This window comes from Anser anser (genome assembly GCF_964211835.1).
Source record: "Anser anser genome assembly, chromosome: 4".
Lineage (NCBI taxonomy): Eukaryota > Metazoa > Chordata > Aves > Anseriformes > Anatidae > Anser > Anser anser.
In genome coordinates this window covers 22,914,223-22,924,320 of record NC_139724.1, presented here as the reverse complement: position 1 = coordinate 22,924,320, position 10,098 = coordinate 22,914,223, and the positions used below count along the sequence as shown (strand labels likewise).

General features: G+C 34.3%; 1 protein-coding gene and 1 long non-coding RNA gene across 6 annotated transcripts in view; one reads left to right on the top strand and one right to left on the bottom strand.

The window, feature by feature from the left end:
* The window catches only part of LOC310899269, a 70,440-nt gene extending 67,626 nt beyond the window's left edge, over positions 1–2,814 (bottom strand). The window contains exon 1 of the long non-coding RNA XR_014584137.1: positions 2,537–2,814. This is a non-coding gene — a long non-coding RNA (uncharacterized lncRNA). The remainder of the gene's footprint in view (positions 1–2,536) is intronic.
* The window catches only part of LOC310899262 (teneurin-3-like), a 1,088,357-nt gene that overhangs the window by 107,473 nt on the left and 970,786 nt on the right, over positions 1–10,098 (top strand). The gene's annotated exons all lie outside the window — the stretch shown is intronic.

The following is a 10,098-nucleotide window of genomic DNA, read 5'->3' as shown; positions in this document are numbered from 1 at the left end:
CTGGAATAAATAAGTGTTTGTAATTATGTGTAATTATACTGCTTATAAGATTTTCATCCGTACCTTTACATGATACATTTACAGTGATATTGGAACAGTGTGAGCTAGTGGAAACAGTCATATAATTTTTGATGGCTATACGTGTAATTTCAAAACTGCAGCAAATTACAGTGTTCTGGACACAATAAAAAAAAAAAAGGAAAGAAATCTCGTGTCTATGTAGCTGCGTGTCAGTTTGGTTTTCACAGAGTTCTTCATGACATGAACAAAGAAAAAATATGCTGTTGTTGGTTATAAGTGTATGTGTACACTGCTGCCTTGACAAATGTAGCTGACACTTGTGTACTTGGATTGAAACCCGGTGAAAACTGATCAAGCATGTGTACTTCAGGAAGAACAAAACGTAAAGAAGCAAGTTTCAATATTATAAAAAAAAAAAAAAGAGAGAGAGAGAACAGAGACTTGCTGTATCTGTCATGCAAGTGGTTTGACAACCAGTTCTTAGCCATCAGACAAGGAACCACGTCTGGAAGCTCCAGAATGGAAATACTCCTACTGGGTTTGACAGAAAAGTGAATATGCAGTGCATGCTCCTTAGGGTAAATTTCTGGGCCAAAATATTATTCTGAAACTCTCATAATCCAGATAACTATTACCTTACCTAATGGTATTTTTTTTTTTTTTATTAAAGCAGAGGGAAAGAACTGAGGTCTGTAGTGCTGAAAGTGTGGTTATATGAGTGAAATTCTGCATTTGAGGGTTCAAAAAAACTACTACTGACCCTTTGAGGGTCAGGCTTGTACTCTGTAGCACATAATCATCCATCATTTTCACTAACAAATTATTTTTGTCAGAATACTAAATAGATACGAGTCATAAGACATTACTTTATCATGCTGTGCAGTGTGGTGTTTGTCACGGATAAGTACCTTGGCAGAACACATGGGTTCATTCATCAATAGGCAGGCTTTTTGGTTTATCAGCTTGAGGAGTTATATCTATTCATTCGTAAATACACTGAGCAGAGTCTTTCTTACACAGTATTTTAAAGTTTTTACTAGTAGTTATTTCAAAATGGAATTTCAAACATGCACTTCTTTTGTTCTCTGCATTTTCTGTTGAGGAAAACTGTGCAAGTGCTGTGTTGTTTGAACCTATACGGAAGTCAGCTGCTTACTTGGTGTATTGAGTATCAGTTCACTTCAAAACGATTTTCATGCAGTACTGCAGACTGTAAATGCATAACCATATTATTGTTTTTCACCCACTGTGCATATGTAGAAGAACAACCATATTCATAAAGGTAAAAACCATAGAAACAATGAAAATTATTTTAGCTCTTTGGGATGTTACATTATTCTATACTATTAAAATAACGTCACATAAACATGCTTGAGAAATCCCAGAAATTATGGTAATATCCCCAATAGGTGCCCAATAAAACTATTCAAATATAACTGTAGTGTTATCTTATCTAGATACCACCCTTGGCTCAGTTTTGCAGTTGTATGTATGAAGCTTAGTGTATATACAAATTTCACAGTATAATGAATGTGTCTAATAATTAACATTAGTCTTTTTTAACATGTAGGCTCAAATCTTTATCTTTCTGTTAAAACTTTTTTTTGTCTAATAATATTGAAAACAGTTGCATACATGTAAAACGGGGAAGCATGAAAGGCTTGTTTTTATTAGTATGTGAAAGAAGACCAGAGTAACACCTATTGCATGCACTGCTTGACTTTAGTGATTAGACTGATACAGTTTGTGTCTAACTGTATATTTAGCAAAATTAGTAAATGGCCAACACTTAGATAGCTGAAAGGCATATGCATATGTGTGTGTGCACCTTCTTAGGTGAAATAAAAATAAGTAAAGAAGCAGAAGCTAAGAGTTTGGGATGCGATTCAATTGTATTAGGAAAGAGTTGGCCAGGAAGAAATCCCCTGACCGAAGGACAAAGAAGCTGTGTGATAGTGAACAGTGCTTTTTCATTTAGGTAGTTACAATATTCTTTGCCACAATTTCATGAATATGTTGTTAAATAAACCTCTGAATTTCCAGATGAGATGAACTCTGGTGTCCTGAAGCTGACTGGACTAAAAAGAGGGTGCAAAGGTATTCATAAATCCGGCATTATTAATAGCTTAGACTGAAACCCCTTTTTATTTTTGTCTTCTTAGTCAGAGAAAGGCATTAAGGCAATTTCAGTCTTCTTTTTTTGACACTTACGTGGCTTATTTTCAGTCCTTTTTTATTTTTGTTTTTAATTAGTTTTATGATCTGTATCATTTAAACATGCTACAATGCCAGCTTAAAAATCACTAAAGCAATGCTTCCAATGAAAACACAATTGTATTCTGTGATTTTTGAGTCTCTAAAACTTGCTTTATATTTGTTTAAACACTGTCACATACTTTGTTTTTTGTCAAACTTTGATAAGTTTGACTAATATTCATGCTTTCTAGTCTAGAACTTTTTCTTAGGAACAGAGGGTGATACTTAAAAATTCTACATTTGTATTCCATATCCTTACCTGATAATTGTTGTGGCATTGCACAGGACATTAGCTCAAGCTTCTGGTGATTGGAGTGGTAAAGTAACTTCAATTTGATGAGTTCTTAATATTCCTGTTTACATTGGAGTTTCAGCCGTTGTCACATGTTCACACCTTGCATATGTGCAAAAGGAAATATACATATCCAGCAGGGCATGCATTGGAATGATTAATGAATGAAGAAGAAAAGCTTTACTCTGTTGGCTTTTTCTATGTGCACATCTCACATAACTGAGATTGTGATTCACTGAAAATGATTTGTTCAGGTAATGTCCACTGCTGTGCCTTCTGACTTCAAAGAAAATTGTCATCTGCTGGAGGAGTGTCATTTCTCATGTCTCATAAGGTGCGTAATTAATTTTGAACTCCTTTTTTTCTCAGGCTCTCTTGAAGTAAAATCTAAAAATCTACAGAAGTTCACATTTTAGTAATCAAAGAAAGAGAGCTTTTGGGGAAACAAAACCAATTTGACTCTTAATGGGTCCTCCATTTACGTTTTTAGCTGTATAATAAAAAGGAATAATATATTATTTGTAATGCCAGGGATTCCAAATGAAAATAATGACTTTTGAAAAACATGATCAATAAGCAATGATTTTTTCTGAGGGAAGACATTAAATACATCAAAATACATGCATTATACATTGTAATAGCACCTGAGAACAAAAATACACTTCCATGAAAGGAATATAGAAAGGTTTATGAATTTATCTATAGATTTTCTGTGATGTACGAAGTCTACAAACTACATCACAGGTTCTACTTTTATAGCTTTTGTACTGTTCATTTAATCCTTTGATGTCTTGCTGTAAAACATACTTTTGCCTTAGCAAAGGGGGTGGTTTTTTGGCCCATGTACATAGGATCACTGAAAGCTGTGATGAGAGTAGGCATGAGAGTAACCTGTCAAAACCAAAGAGCAAAATCAGTGGACCAAGGTCGTAGAAGGAAGTTCAGGTTAGTTCTGTGACTGAAACGAGTGCCTCTTAAATACGAAAAATGTCGCTAGGTTCCACATGTCATTTTGAGTAGAAGTCCAAAATCCTGTAGCACAAAGTGCTGAACATTTATAACTTAAAATGGATAATTTAATATGTAAACTGCTTAATTCAGTGATGATCGGATTGTCTTTCATTCTGTGGCATTTGGGTTCTTCAGATGGATGGTTTTCTCTGTGGTTAAAAATCAAATGTGGTAGCTCAGTCCAACTAACCTTTGTTATGTAATCCATGTCAAAACCTGATTTGACATGGTTTTGCAAGCCAGGACAATTTTTGCTCAGCCCCTGAGCTCCCGATATGGTATTAAGGAATTTAGTAGGAAAAAGCTGAGAATTTGTGTCACCGGAAGGACTTGTTTGTGAGGATTGCTGTGCTTTGCCAGTATTTGACTGCTGTAAGCACCAAGCCTCAGTTGTGAGTCTTTGCGGCCATGACCAGCTGGGGATAACATACAAGTTTACCTAAGCAGACTGCAGATGACCAGTCTGAAATTAAACTGTTTACTTTAGCACAAACTTCCATATTTTTATTATTTTTTTTATCATGTTGCAAAATGTTTGCAGGCTAATCAAGAAGATTGCACTGTGCAGATACCGCTAGAAAAATGTTCATAGTCCATATCCCAACTGGCTTAAAAGTTCTCAGGACTAGGCACAGGAGCAGCATAAAATAAAGATATATAGAGATCCTACTTTACAAGTAGTCCTTTGATTTGCACCAAATATGTAACCTAAATCTGGGCCCTGAACCACCTGTTGTCTTACATTGAAAGTCCTTTGCACCAACTCCTGAACATGAGTTTGTAAACAAGGAGATTTGATAATTTTCTAGGTAACAGATCGCAGTTTCTCCCCTACATGGCAAACTTTCTGACGTTGTTCAAGTCTGGTTTTGCCTATGCAAGCCAGTATTTAAAAAAAAGAAGAGCTGACACATCGCTTCAGTCACGACTGTGGGTTGGCTCCCACCTCAGGGAGACAGCTGCTTCTGCTGTGAAAGAGTGCAGTTAGTGCTGCACAACAACTACATGTAAATATTTGTTCTGGCAGTTATTATATAATGCCTGTAGTGGCAAATAAGTGGAGACACCCTAAGCAGTGTATAAACATGGAAAGTGCTTTCAATTTGAGGTTCTGCTGAAGCAGTTACAAATAAATGAAATATTTATGGGACTCAGTGGAGCTGCACACCCAGTCTTCTGTACGTCCTTTGGTAGTGTGACCTACAAATATTCTTATTATTAAATAAAATCTAGGGTTTGATGGTCTGACCCAAGTGCAGCTGAAGACTGTATGATAGCCCGTGGTAAAAAAAAAAAAAAAAAAAAAAAATAAAAAAAAACACAGAACAAGCAGCCTAATAGAGACAAAAAATTAAGTCGATATGAATGGCCTGAAATTTTCCCACACACCCTGAGACAGTATTGAAGCTTAAATACTGAAGCCTACATCTCATTCTAGAGTGGATGTAAACAAAAGCACAAAGTTTGTATGTTGTGTTCTACTTTCATGCAACTTTTATATAATTTCACATGTTCCACATGAATTAATTTTGCCTATCATTCATCACTGTAATACAAGAATGGTCATTATCCTGTAGTAAAAGTCTAAAAGATGACTAACATAATTGTTCTTGGAATCCGAGCAAGTGACTATAGTATTATTAGGTTGCATTTGTTTATCCTGGCAAGATGTCGGACTGGCAAGAGAGATGACAACAGTAAAATTCCTGATTGAGGTCTCCCTACATGTATCCTGTTGTTTCAGTGATTGAAAGTGTCACTAGTGTTTTTGTGTATAATCTATGAAGGGTTTTCAGATCCTATCAAATAAGCCTGTTCTGTCATGTAAGGTAGTATATCATATTCTCTTGTTGCTATTACAATAAATGCAGAAATCCATTCTTCCTCTGCTGAAAGTAATTTATCTTTTGTACAACTTAGTATAACTCATGTTGCTGATAACAAACTGATGTTATTCAAGATTCTAATCTTACTGGCATTGTCTCTCATCATAAATACTTTAGATATTTTAATTTAATTTCTTGATTTTGATTTTGATTTCTGAGATTTTGTGCCACGTTAAGGTCAGTATGTACACCAGATCCTCAGCATCTTTCTTCTCTCCTCAAATTGCTGGATAAAATTGGCTGGCAGATGGCTTTTCACTGTATACTAAGTCAGAGAGAGAGAAAAAAAGTAACAATACAACAGACAGTATATTTTTATTGATAATGTAAATTTTCTATAGCTTTATGGTATAGAAATCTATCCTTCCTTTAGGCCATGCAGTGGGCAACAAATATTAAAGATCAAAATAAAATAACGTTTTTTAATAAATACAGGAATGTTCATATTCTATGATAAGTAGCTAGTGATATATTTTATTAGTAAAACGGATATTTAAGCTAGAGTGTTAATTATATTGCTGCATGGAATGATATGCATACACTCTTTTATGTAATTTCCAAATGAGAGAATTTATTATTCACAAAAAATCAAATTACATTTTCCAGAAGAAATGGCTGCTAACTATCAGCATGTTACCAATAAACATAATATGGACATAAAATTCCCAATTACCTATCATGGACATAAATCTGTTTCTTAATGCAAATGTTGAAGACTGATTGACTTAACAGTGAATGTAGGCTGTCTAAAACATGGAAATCTTTGTGCTAAAGGACATTTTTTCACTCTCCTAGGTACATATAAGCCCTAAGTTGATTAAAATACAGTATTTCTGAATAATTTCTGTAGGACACATCTCTGGCGCACTAATTAAAATACCTGTTAATACATTTTATAAGGAATGAATTACTACAAAGTCAGTTAACTTAAATCCATCCAGATAACTCCAGATTTCAGAAATAAATTCAAAAATGCTTTTCATTTTGTGTAGATTTTTTAAAAAATGTCTTCCCCTCAAATATAAATAGAACACATTTATTGTGTGTCTCTGTTAAAGCACTGCTTTAATTACTATGCACAAGTTAATAAACAAACCTACCATATGCTGCCAAATTAGTCAAATGCCAGGAAAAGCTAAATAAAAACAGGGAGACAAACTTTTAATTACACTCGCTGAAAACCTTTGGCAGTAAGTAATATTCTTTACTTGGCATTCTGCTTCAGTGTGAAAGGGCGGAAAATATGACTAAGCTAATCTATCAAATGGTAATAAGAGAACTTTCTAAGACAGAAAGAAAGAAAATATTGAGGTAGAATGAGATTGGAGCACAGAATGGTAATTTTATTTATTCTGATTTAAATATCCTTATAAATACCCAGATACAAAGCAAGTGGTTAGATCTTTGACTGTTGTTTGCTGAGAAGTCATTAATTCAGAACCTAAGTGTAATAAAGTAATTAAAAAAAATCACTGCAGCAAAAAACCTTACGTTTAAGCTGATATCAAAGTAGATTCTGAAATAATTTGAACAAGAACTCAACAGCACCCATAATTACAGATAAATAATGCATTGAAAAATAAACCAGTTTTGAACAAACCAATTGCTTGTCCCATTAGTCCAGAAAATACTAATTACTAATTAATACTAGTATTAGTATTGGACTTTACAGAGCACTCAGCAGTATCAGTAGTTGCACTGAAAAGAAAAAATAAAAAGACAAAACTCTTTCCAAGCATGATTTCTTCTATAAATAGTGTGAGGTGAAGAGGCCTGCCCTAAACCTCCTGCTGCCTTCCTAGTGAATCTGATTTCACAGGAAAGATGGAAAAATACTGCAATATCACTAGAGCAGCAGTCTCAGAGACAACACAAACCAAGCTCCTTCACGCAAGTGACCAAAGTGAACCTCAGTTCCTAGATATGTGGATTACAACTTTATTGTATTACAGAGGACAGCGTGGCACCTCCACATCTGTTTCCACATTTCTAAAGGAAGACATGTTCCAGTATTTACTAAGCCAGACTTCAGTGGGAATAGTCATCTGCTTAATAGCCTACTCTGTCTTAATGTATTTCTTTTAATGTAAGATGTGCTATAAGTGAAAGTGACAGATTAAAAATGATTAAATACCTGTTGTATTGCATCGTGTTGTACTTCTGGTGCAGTGCATTTCACTGGGAAACATTGCAGTTTTAAGCTAATAAAAAATCATGAAGACTGCTTTGGCAATGAGAACAACTGAGAAAAAAAAAAAAAAAACCACATCTCACATGATGCAATCAGGAGGTAGCTACATGCAGACTGTCTGTTGGAAATGCTTTCGAGCCCCTGCTATCCTGAACCATTGCCAGAAGTTGCTGGGGAGAGTGGCTCTGGTTGGTTCAGGGCTCCAGTGCCTGGGGAGGTTTACAAACGTAGCCTATGACTTCATGGCTATAAGTGGTAATTATTTTGTGAAAGACTAAAAATCTAAACTAAAAATCACATTCCTGAGGTGTTTATTTACATCAGTGACATAAGTCCTGTTGGTGTCAATAAAACAAATTTTTCAGAGCAGGAAGGGAAACAGATGAAATAAATGTCTTTTGACAACAAGTTCATATAATTGCATGTATTATCTTACAAGGATTCATTTGTACAGGTATGCAAGCTGCCTCTCAACACAATACTTAAAGGCTTAACACCTTTCTGTGAAAACTTCTCTCATGTAGAAATCGCATCAACTGTGAATTGTTAGAACTTTATAATACTTAATAATCTGCAAAACTTTATGAGCGGTTTTTCACCAAGAACAAGCCACCCCACCAAAAGTTTGTATAATTTAATAGTTGAACTTTTTCTGTGGAGAGAATGTTAAATCCCAAATCCTGTGCTTCTTGTAATTTACTCATTGCTTTTTGGACAGATCCTTAATGAAAGAAACGCTTAGTTCAGACTTGGTTACGCTAAGTCAATGCAAAGACTCAGTAAGAGCTCAGCAATCCTCAGAATTCTGCCTAGTAAATGTAATTGCGTTATTCCATGTAGATGTAAGACTGAGCTTTCCGATAATGGAAAAAGTGTGTTACAGGTAAGTAACGATCACTAGATGTTTTAACATTAGTTTATGAAACAAACAAATGGAATGTAATCGCTGTAATCAAATACAGATGCAACAAAAGAATATAAGAGTTGTAGTTTCCTTGAATGCCCTTCAGTTGTTTCAATGTTACATTGTTTGAAATGGAACTAAATTATTGCTCCTTCATTGCTGTCTAAAAACCATTAAGATTATAAACAATACTGCAGCTGACTGGGCTGTTATCATAATAGGGTATTCATCAAAGTCTTTGCAGATTCACAGTGTAACTGAAATCAGAGTGTTATTATGTAAAACGTTAATTTAATTCATGTTTTATAAGAACTACATTGAAAGCACAGAAGTGTTACTTTGATTTTTTTAATTGCTTTGTCAGGGTGATGGCTTGGAGATGCATCATATAGTGCATATGTGCACTATATCCTTTTCCTGGGTATGATTTTACCTATACATAAAAATTATTGTGCATTTGCTCAACCGAGGGAGAATGTTTCATATAATTTTAATATCCACAAGTTGATGGTTGCTATATATCCAAAGTTCTCTTTACTACAAATGTATTACTGACTACACTGGATTTATACTTAACATTCATTTGGACTATAAGGAAATACCCTGAAATTATTTGCTGTTTGCAAATGTGAAAAGGTAAAAGAATATTTTATTCCCTAAGTATACTGGATTTTACAAGGGAGTTTGAAGTAGTCAAGAGAGATGCATCGATTGAGGTAATGGGTAAAATTATGTTGCTAGATAGAAGCACGTGATTTCCATGATAGTGTTCTGGATGAGCAGAACAATTATTTGCACAGAGAGAAGACCCTGAACCTGGAGTTTTCATAACCTTTTTATAATTATCACTGAAAATATTTTTTTCACAACACATCAAGTTCTTCTGCTTCAGGACAGAATTTTCCCTTCAGTATAGATATCGTAGAAAAGCTTTTCCATATGCTGAGTTTTTTTTTTTCTTTTCTTTTTTTTTTTTTTTTTACCAATATATTTTAGCTGTTGTTTTGACTATTAGATGCACAATAGATTTGGCTGATACTGATTTATTTTGCGTAAGATAGTTTTGATATCAAATAGCAGTCACTAAGCAGAGAACATGGGCATAGATTAGGCCCACGTAAAACAGCACTAAATTGGGAACAGAATCAAATCTGTAAATCTCATTTTTCATATACGTGTAATGTTTTCCTGTAGTTTTGTAGTCTACCGTTACAGGGTGTTGTTTATGTGTAGCAGCTATATTTATCTAATTTTATCTTAAATGGCAGTTTAAAATACAGTCTATAAATAAAAGGTTTTATCATTCTTAGCTGTATAAGCAGGCTTTGTATCAATGATAACTTTGATACCATTATTACATTCCTGCTTTTATCCCATGTGCTTTGACCTATAGATGAAAATACCACTTTAAAATCGTTAATTCTGGAAATCAGAATTCTTCCAGTGTTACTGAGTAGCACTGTTTTAACAAGCCTACATTACATGTAGTTTAATACAGCCTATTTATATTTTGAGATTACCCATCTAGGTCTGTGTA